This window comes from Cibotium barometz, chromosome 64, assembly GCF_041138505.1.
Source record: "Cibotium barometz isolate CiBa-2024 chromosome 64, ASM4113850v1, whole genome shotgun sequence".
Classification (NCBI taxonomy): domain Eukaryota; kingdom Viridiplantae; phylum Streptophyta; class Polypodiopsida; order Cyatheales; family Cibotiaceae; genus Cibotium; species Cibotium barometz.
In genome coordinates this window covers 28,734,505-28,746,255 of record NC_141109.1, presented here as the reverse complement: position 1 = coordinate 28,746,255, position 11,751 = coordinate 28,734,505, and positions in this window count along the sequence as shown.

The following is an 11,751-nucleotide window of genomic DNA, read 5'->3' as shown; positions in this document are numbered from 1 at the left end:
GTTTCCAATCAATTTCTTCAAAATATATAAAGAATATGCTAAAAAGATTCCAAACAACCAATTGCCAATGAGAAATTGATTTTCACATTTGAACTTGTGCTGTTTTGAATGGAATATTCATTTTGGAAAATTGATTGCCAACCTAGAAAATGGTGTGAACAAACTCAAATGCCCAACTGACTATGAGTCAAAGACAAAGTCAAAGCTATGTAGTCAATAGTCCACATCATCGATCAAGGGTTGACTACTATATCACCACTTCCAAGTCTCACAAAGCTAGGTTATCATGTGTTGCATGAGGATTGGGGGAAGTAAACATCAAAGGCTAATGCCCAAAAAACAACTAAGTGCCGTATGCATAGATGGAATCGAGAGTTTGTCAATGGAATTAGGGTGGCAAAAAGGTCCCACATGATGGAACTCAAAGATAGATGGAAGGAGGCCACAATCAAATTGACGAAGGGCCGGGATAACAGTGTGAGGGTGGGAGAAAGCCAAGGAAGAGGGTGGGGGAATTTATGGGGATGAGGAATGAGCGGATAGAATGAGGTGCCACAACAACATAGGTTTCGCAGTAGCCTATGAGACTCATGATGGACATAGAAGGGCAAAACCGAGGCAGGGGAGAGCACACAATGAATCCCAAGAGGTGGAGAACAAATGGAAAGGTGGGGAAGGCTAAAAGTCAAGAGAGAGCAGAAGAAGGAGCCAAGGAGAGGAAAATGGCCACACAATGGAATGAAGGTGGGAGAAGGGATAATAATGAGTGGGGATGGAGGAAGAGCATCTAGTGTCGAGGGTGTAGGAAGGAAATATTGATTCAACATGTGTACATGCATAGATAACTTGTCTTATTGGATGAACCAGACAATTTCCCACACCACAGACCAAATTGTAAGTAACTTACTTGAGAGTTTAGAGAAATTAAACATAAGTTTTTGACTTTAGATTTGACTGACTTGTTTGTGTTTTTTGTTTTAGATATATATCCTTTATCCTATCAGGAGTGGCAACCAGGGGAATGCATTTTAGGGTTCATGGATGTTTTACATGGATCCATAGGGGAATTGCAGTATCCAGGTAGATCTGCAACACAACTTTCTCAATCAGGTATCTTTTTCTACGATCATTTTTACCAGCTACTAGACAAGGGGAACACACATGGTGTGTTGAAAAAACTTGGGCTCCCAGCATGGAACACCATTGATTGGCTAATTCCTCAAGGTGTTGTGACAGAAAGCTATAGAGCCAAGTTGTTTACTGAAGTACAGCACTCTTTACGACCAGGGATTGCAACAAGAATTTGCAAAATCAACATTTGCATGCCCATTATAGTCTTTGTTGATCTTTTCAATCATTTGGAAATAAAGGTTTGTAAAACAATGCTCAATTATAAGGCTGATGGCACAGAACATGTTGTTAACTTCTTAGATGAAGGTTGGGATAAGAGAACATCCAACTCAGTGTATTGTGAGCTTGTTCTAAGCTCGATACAACTAAAATACATGATTGGGTCTCAAAATTTTATCTTTTCCTTTTACTATAAACGCAGTAGGATGCTTGGAAATAAACTTGTTCCATTAGATCAAGACCTAAACGGGTATGCTCCTGACAATGTATCAATTGACATTATTGTGAATGAGAATGGAAAGTTGGTGAGTTTTATATCAGTCAGACAGAAATGTACACTTGCTCAATTGCGGCACGACATTCATATGGAGGCAAACATAACAATTTCAGTAGGATTTGCATTCGTGCTCAACAACAAGAAGGTAAACTTACTGTGTTTATTTAATTCATTAATCAACTCTAGTGATTTTTTAACAACCATCTTAACAGGTTCTTCAAAGGAGGGAAAGTATAATTCAATGCGGAGATATCCCTGATGGGATTATTGACAACCAGCTAAATTGATCATTGGAGTACTAAAGAACATATATTTTGTTCAGTTTTTCTACACTGCTATGAAAGTTAAATAATATATTGATTCTCAATCCTTATCAACCCTTGCTCTCTAGGTTGCTGTGGAGACAACAATTGATGATGTGGATGGTCCTACGAGGGAAGGCTCTTGCATTGAGTCTGCAAATGCTTTTTTTTAAATGTCAATGACACATTGGACTGCTCAACATTCTTTGTAAGCTCGAATGAAGAGCGAGTACAGGAAAGAGTCAATGACCTTTTGGTCCTCGACTGGGATCTGTACAATGACATTGTTAATAAAGTGATCAATTTTATTCCAAATGTCTACATGCTTTCAAAGTGTCTCTCTCTCTTCCTACATTTATGAATATCATGTCAAGTCTATGGAGATAGAGGGTATCAGTTGCAAAACAACTTTCATTTGATTAATAGATTACTAGATTCAAAGAATTTAATACATATAATCATCCCAAATGATCTTGTAGCTGCTCTTGGTTAGGATCTCCACTTGTTAAGATTTAGAATGACATTGTTAATATATTGATCAATTTTAAACCAAATTACTACATGCTTTCAAAGTCTCTCTCTCTCTCTCTCTCTCTCTCTCTCTCTCTCTCTCTCTCTTTTCATACATTTAAATCTATTTATAAATATCATGAAAAGTCTATGGAGATAGAGGGACTCATTTGCAAAGTATCTTCCATTTTACTTTTATACATAGTCATCCCAAATCATATAAGCATCACTAGATTAAAAGAATGTTATACAAATAATCATTCCAAATCATCCCAAATGATCATCAGGCTATCCTTGGTCAATATCCCCACTAAGATTTTGGAACCCCTAGGTCTCCACTGCATCTTCAAGGTCTTCAAGGCCTGGGATCTGGAAGCTCTCCACTCCAAGTCCACATGGTTGTTTGTCCTCCTCATCCTGTTCCTGACCAGCAGCTGCCTCTTCAACTTTTGTTTGTTGCTCCACCACCTTTTTCTCTACAAACTTTGGTGGGATACCTACATCTCCATGTCCTTGTGTCTTCTCCTCCAAATCATCTGCATCTAGATGAATGACACCACCATGGTCTTTAGAACTCTCACCAACCTCAAATGTATCTTGCACAGCTGGTTTGGAGGAGGCATGGTTTAAGAGCTTCAAAATTGTGTCTGCTCTAAAACTATACATGTAGTCAGAGCCAAAGCTGTCTTTCCTCATCTGCAATAAAAGACATGAGCATTTACATATACTTCTAACTACTTTGTGCCACTATATTTTATATTTAAGCTCAAAGAGGAATAAGCTTCTTACAATCTCTGGCTGATAAAGCTCAAAGTAGCTTGCAAGCATGTACTTAGCATGGATCAACAGTCTCCAGCCACAACTATTTGGATCATCTTGTTGTGGAGCCTGAAAATTTGAAAAGATAGGCTAGAAAATTAAGATTGAAACAAATAAAAAATTAAACTGAAATAAAGATCCTTATAAGGAAAAGATTTCTACCTCTAAAACTGCTGGATCAATTGAATCCAAAAGATTCACATTTGGGGGGCAATGGTCAAGAGCATCTAGCAGTCTACGAATACAACTGCAATACATGTAAATCAGTTAGTATACATTGATTCATAATCACCAAGTCTGTACAAAAGAAAAGGATTCATAAGGCTTACAGAGTGAGCTCTTTGTGGGTGTTTGAAAGAGAGTTGATCAAGAAGCATTGCTTTTGTTGGAGATCTGTGGAAACTAAACTCCAATGGTCATTGCAGGTGGAATTGATTAAAGAACAACTATTAGAAAATATAAATAGTACGAGAGTTTTCAATCCCAAAAAGAACCCTTTCTTTCTACACACCTGCTATGATAGGAAAGCAACAAAACATCTAAGACCTCAAATTTGCAAAATTTGAACCACTTTGCAAGATTTGCAGGGGTTTCCTTTGCATCTCTAAGTCTAGATGAGATGGCAAGATCAATGATATGTACAGTATGCTGTACAGAATGGTCTAACCGACTCTTGAACATGCTGCATAGGACCACAAAAATGTTATTCTACAAAGTAAAAGACGTAGAAGAATCAAGTTGCATTGCACACAAGTTGAACAAGATGGACCCTTACCATAGTATTGCAACAATGATAGTGTCTGATACGTTTTGATTCCTATAAGATAGGGCTAAGAAGCACTCTTTGGTAAGGTCAAAATCTCTTACTGAGGTTTCCTCCTCAATATGCACCACTACATGAGGGCCCTCAGCTCCAACAGCCTTCTCTGTACACCTGAAGCTCCTTCTGTACAGTTTCAACCACCACAGCAGATTTAGAGGCCCTCATTTGATTCCTGAGGGCCTCCTCATAGACTGCTTTCCCTCTCGTATTCTTACGATGGGTGACCTCAACAACTTTGACTTCATCTTGCTTTGACTTTCTTGCAGGTGGATTCAATAGAATATCTCTCATCTTTATATCTTGCCATTCTATAGGATGGATTAACTTGTCATACCTCCACCTTACCCTGGCCAAAGTGTTGAAGTCCTTAGCCATGAGTGTTACCCTATGAGCATGGGTAGCAACGAGCATAGCATCTTCAAAAAATTTCTCCAAATAATCCTCTGCCATTTCTTGTAGTGAAAGAACTATTCCACCTAAACCCTAAGTGCCAGCTATCACAAACTTCTTTCACAAGTCTTTGAAATGGGGCTTTGGGGATGGCAAAGCCTACAGCCTTCTGTGCCTTCCTGATCTCCCTGAGGATAAAGGTACCCTGTTTCAATCTCCTGCTCTTTTGTTGGAGAAGACTCATAGGCTTCCCCTTTCTACCTTGTTTACCTCTTCCTTTTGGGGGCAACCCTCGTTTTTTGGGCTTATCTGCAGCCCGTTGCTGCTACTCTTGGGCCTTTGCCAGGTTTTCTTGCTGTCGACATGGTTCTAGTCATAGGAGAAAGAAACAGACAATATCTATCCTAAACAAAGAGGGGTTTCTCATCAACAAACTGCAAAACAAACAGAGAAAATACAGCAACAAGAGTATTTTAATGCAAGAAACAGTTATTTGCATGAAAACGCGATATGGGCAGTATGGAAATCTAAACGGCCTCTCCTCGCATTTTCATGCAAATGTAAAACTTCCCTAAATACTTGCAAAAGTGTCAGCAAAATACTTGCAGAAGTGTCAGCAGGAGTAATCAGAAAGCTAGGAAAAGAAGAGAAAAGGTCAGAGCTCCATTTTTTGTGCTGCTATTCTAGGTCTATGCATGCTCCTTTTCTTGTCCAAGTATCAGCTAGGTCATGGGAGAATGTTATTTGGACCTTGATGGTCAGTTGACCCTTTCTATACCTTGCATGATGCTAAATACTAAGATTTGCTGGAGTAGAGAAGACATAGAACTTCCTTTAGACTTCACCTTTGGGTTTTAAGGCAAATCTTGTCCATGTATGATTGGGAGATGAGTAAACTACTTTAAAAAAGAAAATACTTGTGGCCTTAATCCTAATCCCTATGGAATCTATGTTCCTCATCCTCCTGATTTGAAAGAATACTTTAAATTTAAGAGCACAAGATAGCTGGGGTTGTAATGACTTGCAAGCTCTCTTTGGATGTGCTGTATGATGAAGGTGATGCCTGTGTGATCTGGCTGATGCCCTTCTGTGGTCACGTTGATGCCCCTGTAACGTGGATGCTGATGGTGGAGAATAGGAAGGGAGGTTGACAGGAGAGTTGAAACAGGAAGAGAATCTTGTTAATTGAAGTTAAAGTAACCTTATCAATACCACACGTGCGGGTTAAGAGCCATTTTTTCACACATGTGGATGGGACCCTTACTGCCTTGGAATTTGGGCCATTCTTAAATGCTTCCTTGATTCCAGCCTGACACTTTCCTCTTGAGCCAACTCTTCCCTACATACTCTGCATGACCTGCCAACATGTTTGTATCTAAACTGCAGCCACCATTGATTCTCATCTTTCCCATTGTGAGCCCACCTTGTCAACACCCTTCCAACTAAATTGCAGCCACCATTCATTCCAGAAGTTGAGGAGCAAGCAGTGCAGACATGGAGGTTCAGCAAAGAAGCTCAAAAAACATGAAGAAGAACATCAAAGGTCAGTGCTCCAACAAAGGTCCACCCCCTCATGTAACACAATAGAAGCTAAGAGTTTGGCAAAGAAAAGGAGGGACATGGATACTACATGTTCCATCATTTTGCAGTGCTAGTGACTCCATCGCGGCATTGATTTAACATGCCATGATAGTGGAGGCATGGGAAATCTTTAAGAACCAAAATGAGACCACAAATTAAATGCACATTCAAAATAGTGAAAACTAACTCATTTTTGAGAAACAATTGAATGATGATGGGGCATAAAAGTTATCACAAGGGTGAAGAATCTGCACAACCAAATGATTGTGATAGGCATCACTCTCAATACCATAGATCCTACATAAAGGTACACACAAATCCTTCCTCTCAAATAGAATGGCCTTGTTATATTGTTGAGCACTCATGTACAAGTACCTACCCTCAATTTTGAGGATTTGGATGCCATGCTTGTGGAGGAGGAGATGTGTGAAAAGACAAGGCCAAGAGAAGATTTAGCCTTTTTCTAACAGGCTACAAGAAAGGAAAGGATAAGGACTCCAATAACCCATCTTGCTCAAATGAGAGAGAAAAGAGGAAGAGGACAATTACATGCTACTATTGCCAAAAGATGGGCCACATTTCAAAGGAATGTTGCAAGAAAGTTGCTAACAAGAAGAATGACACAATGAAGTTGTACAAAAAGGTGTCTATTACTATTGCACAAGAGGAGGTAGAGATGTTCATAACAATTGAAGAGATATGTATAAAGGCAATCCAGTTACATACACTCAATGAATCATGGATCATTGCACTACCATCAATCGCAAAGACTAGTATACCTCGCTAAAGCTACTTAGGGAAGGGTGTCATGGTATTAGTAAAAAATGATACCAATGCCCAATGAAAGTTAAAGGTAACATTGCTTTCAAGGTAAATAGAGTTGTGAAAACTAGATTTTGTAGTCAGATTGTGTCAGACACATGGATAACTTGAGATCAATAGCATGTTATTATTATTTATTTGGACTAGAGTTGTGTCGTGGATTAGTAAGAAGTAGCCTACCATTGTTCTTTCTTATATCAAAGCTAAGTACAATGTAGGTTGCTTTGCTGCTTGTGAGGTAGTCTACTTGAGGAGGATTTTGAGGGAGGGACATGGGAGCAATCTAGGAGCATCCTATAGAGTTGTTCTATGATAGTATAGAGTTGCATGGGAGCAACCTAGGCGTAGCCTATAGAATTGCTCTATGATAGTACAAAGCTGCATGGCAATCGCAAGGAATCCTATGCTCCATGCTTGCACCAAATACATTGAACTTCAGTATCACTTTGTGTGTGAGCTCATTGTGGATGGAGAGGTCGACATGGAGAGCTCATTTTGGATGGAGAGTTGAGATGATGTAATGTCCTACCATAGAAATTGGTGTGGACATCTTTGTGAAGGCTCTTGGGAGAGGCAACATCGGCCTTATGCCAAAAAGATTGTTCACCTTCAGGTGGACATTGAGGGGGCATGTTAGGTATCAATTCTCCACTCTCATTTAACTATAGGGGTACCAGCCAACTCTACTTGTGAGACCCCATATGAGGAGAAGGCATTGAGTAGCATGGTTGCTCGTTCGGTAGGTCCTAGGGGCCAACTAAGCTGTGATGTTATGGAGAGAAAGCTCTTGTTCGGGTCTAGGGGCCAAGTGGCTCTGACTAGGGGGTCTCGGGGGGCAAACAACCCTCTTGGAAAGGGTTTAAGGGTGATAACCCCTCGCATGATGGTATGGGTTCATTAAGAAATAGTGGTGGTTAGGTGATCACCAATCTAAGTGGATGAATCTAGGGTCAATTAGGTTGCATAGACTAAGCATAAATTGACCTCACAAAAGGGGCTATATATTGATAGCATGCATAGCCCATCCTCACTACTTGCTTTAGGAACCCTTGTTTCGTCATCATACAACATATGTCCTCTATTTTTTCCAGCACACCATCAAATCTTCCTCACCAAAGCACATGACTGGGAAATGGCCACCATCTACTATATCAATTTCAATATATCATTTTTTTTAATTCTCCATACTCTCTACTTTCTCTCTCTCGTCTATTTGGCACAAATGTATTATAACCTGAAAACCAATGGTCAAAATCACTAAGCATGGAGTACCAAAAGACACAGTGAGTATCCATGGCAAAAATATGACCATTGAAGTAGAGATCCCTCCAAACAAATGAGGAAAATAAGAGCCAATGCTCAAATTCGTACATGGAAGCTTGAGATCCCATGACCTTTCCTTAATTGAGTTTCATGTTGTCATTCCTAGGCCATCTTTTAGTGAGGGACACATTATGGAATCCTTGCCCAATGTTCAATGAGGCTTGCAATGTCTAAGGCCCTAAGATCTAATGTCTCTAATCTAAATTCCTCTCACTACCTCTATATGAGTTGGTCTAATTCGGAACGTGGCACCCTCATGGTAGATTTTTAGTCTCAACAAAGGCTAAAGATGTTATTGTTGAAACATGATTCCTTGCACATACTTTGCCACTTGCTCCTATTGCATGACTTGACTAGTTTCTATCTTTTAATTAGGATGATTGTCTAATTACTTGGCATCTTGGTCACAACTAACTCAGGAGATGATTTTATTTAGGACAATGATGATGTGCTTGTGGTGGTTCCTTTTGGCTTAGGGAATGCACTTGCTACATTCCACAAGTACATGTTGCATATGATGACATGAAAAGCTAGAGAAACTACAAAATCAAAGGTTCAATGAAGACATGACTCTGAGTAAAGTCAAGGCAAAATGTCCAATGGCATAACACCGAGGACACATGGATGACCAAAATAGAAGGTCTCAATAGTAGGCACTACAATTGGGTCTCATTGATTCCTATGAACATGCAAGCATGAATGTTTCAATCAATTCAAGAGAACCTGTAAAGGGAAAAAGAGGCAAGACCCAAATGTCTAGGCATGATGGAAGCATGGATTTAGCTCTAGCTCTGCATCATATATCTCTTAGCTCTATTTTGCCATCACAGGGCTAGGTCCCGACCACATCTTTCATTGTTTGTTGAAGACCTAGCCTTGTCAACCAATCTTGGTTATTGGCACAACCATTGCGAAGAATTCTCAAAATTCTACCTTAGTTCCACATTGAATTCACTGTTAGAGTTCTTTTGAGAGGAAAGTGTTTGGACAATAGGAATTAGGGGAAGGATGATGGCAATTTTGCTGAGTGAGTTTGATATCTAGGAAGACCATATCAACTTTGTTTGTCCACTATGTAGCAATCGAGTGTGGGTGCGCAACTTGAGAGTGCTTCAACCAAGTTATGTAAAGAAATGGCACATTCATGATTACAACTCCAAAGAACTATGATTCTTGATGTGTTGCAGGCATAAGCTGGAATCCTCTTTGAAGCACTTTTGGGTCTTTACATATGTGAAGTGGGAACTCCACCCCCACAAAGTACTTAGTGTACATAATTTTAGAGCTGTCCCACTAGGGAACAAAATCAATAGGAAGAGTCATACTTTCATTAAAAAATTTAAAACAAAGAACATCCTACAATCTCCCAACAAAAAGACATTACTAACTTAGTATAATGTTCGTCCCCTTGGTTGAGTGCACCAAATCATAACAACCAACATCCACTTTCATTGAATTTTTCCCAAAACCATTCATCTCCTTTGTGGACATTTTATCATCCTCACTCCTACCCTTGATGCATATTTATGTTAGACTGAAGTTTGCATTGATATAGGCTGTGCTTGGTGTGTGTTTGGTCACACAACATTTTTCAATATTGGAGACATATAGAATGTAATATTTAACCGATTAATTCTTAGTATAATTGTCATAGGTAGTGATCCCAAAGGACTAGATCCAATACATACAAATGCTAATTGGATGGTTACAGAAGAAGTTGAATGCAAATATTCGGGTAACTTCAAAGAGACTTTGAGTAGAATGAAGGTCAATGATTTAATAAGGCAGTAGGAGGGACTTGACAGGAAGTGGTTGACAAGCGAAGCATGGGAAGGTATAGAAATCTTGAGACATGTATATGGACAACAAGGGTTGGAACCACAAAGCCAAACAAAAGAGTGCTAGGGCTCTATACTCTATGCAAATATTCGGGTAACTTCAAAGAGTCTTTGAGTAGAATGAAGGTCAATGATTTAATAAGGTAGTAAGAGGGACTTTGACAGGAAGTGGTTGACAAGCAAAGCATGGGAAGGTATAGAAATCTTGAGACATGTATATGGACAACAAGGGTTGGAACCACAAAGCCAAACAAAAGAGTGCTAGGGCTCTATACTCTTTGACCTTGATTAGTTATGTCTTCTCTTTTAGGAAGACATACTAGGGCAAGGTATGGGGAGGAGGCAAAGAGAAAGCAAAAGGAGGGAGTTAGAGCTTCAAGAGGGTAATCATAGCAAAGAGAATCATTGAATAATGAAAAAACAAGGTTATTTAAAAGAGTGTTTTTGGAAATTCTTTTGAATGCTATTATTGTTTTTTGGGGAGAGAGAGAGAGAGAGAGAGAGAGAGAGAGAGAGAGAGAGAGAGAGAGAGAGAATACTATATGCAATGTATTTATTTAATTTTATAAATTAGTTGTTTTGTTTAAGAGAGAGGGTTGTTGAAAAACATTGTATTTTAAAAAAATAAAGCCATGAACATGTGCGTACATGCACACACACACACACATACTCTTTCATTTAGTTTTGACACTAATAGCTACTTAAACCATTATCTTTACCTTCTTGATTCCTCTCTTGCTTTCCATTAAAGCTTCTGTAAGCTTGTGGTATTTCTGACACCTATCTTCCCATCCAAGTTAATAGAGGTTCTGAACCTTGCTTTTCTTGTGGATGGTGGCAAGTATGTAGACATCCCTCTTCAATAAAAATTTGATCATACTGTTGTTTATTAACTTCACTATGTTGCTTAGAAACTCTTGTGAAGTTTTTTAAATCCTTTCTAAATATCATTTTGTTATTACGTGTTATATTATTGTGATGTAATTGTTATTACAATTATTTCTTTTTAATTAAATCATTTCTCTTACTGAATAAACATTTAACTATGAAAAATGGATTTTCTATATTTTGTTCTCTCGGAAGTTACTCAAAAAGGCACCAAATTTCATTGGAGCAAAGAATGTGACTATGCATTTTTTTCAATTAAATAAAACACTAACTAAATCTTTGGTCCTAATGTACCTAGATCTTAATAAGCCATCCATATTACAAACAAATGCGTCTAATATAGGTTTTGGAGTTGTATTCTTGCAACAAAATGAGAGCCAAGTGATACAGCCTATTTGTTTTATTAGCAGAAGTCTATCTCCAATAGAAACAAACTATTCAACTATAGAAAAGGAACTTCTCGCCATTGTGTGGGCCTTCACGAAGCTTCACCCGTGTCTTCATGGATCAAATTTTTTAGTGGAAATTGATCATAATCCACTTATCCCTTTCTGAAAAAAGAACCACCCATCGGGCTGCTTGATGTGATGGGTTCTAGCTCTGTAGGGGTGTGACTTCACTTTGCAACATTGTGTAGGTACATCCAACACTGTAGCATATGCCCTTTCGACAATGCACATGCAAGATCAGAAAACTACAATTCCAAAATATCAACATTGATGTGATGGGTTCTAGCTCTGTAGGGGTGTGACTTCACTTTGCAACATTGTGTAGGTACATCCAACACTGTAGCATATGCCCTTTCGATAATGCACATGCAAGATCAGA